This window comes from Panicum hallii, chromosome 3, assembly GCF_002211085.1.
Source record: "Panicum hallii strain FIL2 chromosome 3, PHallii_v3.1, whole genome shotgun sequence".
Lineage (NCBI taxonomy): Eukaryota > Viridiplantae > Streptophyta > Magnoliopsida > Poales > Poaceae > Panicum > Panicum hallii.
In genome coordinates, this window is record NC_038044.1 from 34257754 (window position 1) to 34260376 (window position 2623).

At 44.1% G+C, this 2623-nt stretch overlaps 1 long non-coding RNA gene across 1 annotated transcript; it reads left to right on the top strand.

The window, feature by feature from the left end:
- The first annotated feature begins 12 nt into the window (after positions 1 to 12).
- Positions 13 to 1974, top strand: LOC112888175. The gene is made up of 3 exons (XR_003227728.1): positions 13 to 735; positions 825 to 894; positions 1788 to 1974. It is a non-coding gene; the product is annotated as an uncharacterized LOC112888175 (long non-coding RNA).
- The last annotated feature ends 649 nt before the right edge of the window (positions 1975 to 2623 follow it).

A 2623-nucleotide genomic window follows, 5' to 3' on the forward strand; every position in this document is an offset into this window, starting at 1 on the left:
TTTGGTCACATTTTCGTTTGAGCTCTAGAACAGTGGTTAAATTTGTCTTTACCGAGAGGTCCCTGCAATTTTCTAAAATTACAAACTAGTCCTCGGGAAATTCCCTTTCTCTTCCTCCTCTGGCGCTGCTCTGTTCCTGCTCTGCAATCCACCGCTGTGCCGACCGTTCTTGCCACCACCTGCTACAAATTCTCCACGCGTCGCCCAGCTCTAGCTGATCCATTTTCCTTGCCGCTTTCCCTGTGGCCTTATCCTCACGTTGCTTACTTCCTATCCCTTTCTTCCTTATCCTGTTCAAGCCAAGCTGAGCAAATCCCACTGCCGTTCAGGCCATCTCAGGCCACCGCGCCTCAATTCCTCCCGCAAGCACCTGTGCTGTCTCCCTCTCGTGCACTGCAGCTCCTGTCCTCCTTCCACTCTCGTGCATCTCCCACTGCAACCGCCGCCTGTTATCTCCTCTTTTCTCCTTACTGTGCGCCGTCGCCCCTCTGTTCTTGCCGCCCCAACCATCGCCCCTGGGTCCAAGCCGCTGCCCTGTACCGCGCGTCACCAGGGCAGTAGCGCCCTCCTGGCCTTGCCCAGCGTCGCGCCTGTACCTCCCCGGCCGGGGCAGCCGCGCCTCTGAGCTCCGCTTTCCCCCAACGCCGACGGCCCCTTCCAGTCCTTCCTGCACACTTTCTAATCCCCAAAACGGACCCCTGGAGTGCTGCTCGACCCCACCCCGGCGACCAACTGGTGAGGCGTCTCCCTGCGTTGTTCCCCTGTACAGGATTCATTTTTTTTCCCCCATGGAATCGACCCAGCGCCTCCTCTGTTTGTTGCAGATAAGGGACCTCGTGCAGCAATTTAAGCAAACTCAGGGGGTTTTCTGCGAAGCGTAGACCCATAGAAACAGTACAGTTCGAGGACCTGTGTGTAAAGGTTTTTATTATTTCATGTGAAGTGATGCTGCTGACTTGTAAAATCCCTAGAAAATCGTAGAAAATTCAAAAAAATATGAAACCAGTTGGATTTGAATCCTCATTTTAAACCCTATCACTTTTGTTTTATAACCATGTTATGAAAGTATATGGTTTGTTCCGTATTTAAAATAGAAGTAAAGGGATGCTTGTTATTTCATGTGAATGGTATTTCTGATTTGTAAATTCAATAGAAAATTGTAGGAAATTCCAAAAATTACAAAACCAGTTTTGTTTGAAACTAGATTTTGAACTCTACAACTTCTATTAAATAAGTTTGATATGAAACCAAATAGTTTTGAATCTTTGTTAAATCTAAGATAATGAAATGTAATATTCATATCTCCTGCATGGTAACTGTGTTGATCTTGATTTTTGATATGCAATCCCTATGGATTAAGCATGAATTGATATGGAATTTTCAAACCTAAGTTTATTTTGTAATCTAAATTCTTTTAAGTTGATCAATTCAATTTATTTTATAATTAGCTAAATCTAGTCTATTCGGTAAAGCTTATCTAATTAGATCTTTTAGTTAGAATTAGTTAAGTATGCGATTGATCTGTGTTTAAATTTTCAAAACTTTATAACCTTAATTGTCCAAGCTCCACATTCAAATTTGAATAAATTGAGTATCTTAATTCTTGCTTTCAATTAAATCAATGCTATAGTCAGGTTAGTCATGAGTTGAATGTTTAGGATTCAAGACTTAGGTTTCCCTCTTGTATCGTGAGTTCTCGAGTGTTAACCTTCTGGATTGCAGTTTATCGTAAAATAAAATAAGAAGACTATACATTCTTTAATTTTATATTCTTGCATATCATATAGATCCGACTGCTTTTGCCGACGGTGTCTACAAGCTGATCGTGGATCGAGCCGTGAAAATTCCTACAGATCCCGGAACCAGAAGAAGGTTGTTCTGAAGACCTCAAGAACTTCATCAGGGAATTTTCGGAAGGCCCGAACCAAAGTTCGGACGTTATTAACTTGACTAACCTCAGCCCCACCAGTAAAGGCAAGCCCCGGACATAACCCACTATTTTAATTATACTGCAATCTATATCTATTTACGTATTCTATGCATTAAGTTCTTAGGAATTGCTTGAAACCCTAGTTGCATTCTCCTAGGAACCAATGTGATGGATACTAGTACTTGAGTCCGACTAGCTGCTATGCTAATAGGGCCGGTAGAAGTCGGGTGATTTCCTGTCACTCGCATGATATAGGAGTTGTAATGTTTACATTTCTGTTCTCACTATAAGGATGCCGGACGGGAGTTTTGTGCGGTATTATGGTTGAGGTGATACCCCGTCTGTGTTGATGAATTTTGATAAGGTCGCGGTGTGTGCCGATCGGGGTTAAGCGTTTGAAAGTACTAACCACATGCCGTGAGTTATGGGTAAGCGGTAAGCCTAGTAGCCAATCGGCCCGAGGAGTGGACATACCTCCCACCACTCGATTTGCTTCTTCTGGTTACTTACGTTCGACTGAGGAAATACGTGTTGCAAGGGCAACCAGGAATACGGGTTTTGTAGTCGCGCTACAGACGTATGTCCTGCACACATTAGGTGTGCGTATGTTCCTGCAGTCGCTTGTGGTGGACCTGTCCACGAGTCGGAATGAAAGGCAAACGGTTGCTTCGGAATGACCCTGTGGCATTCGAA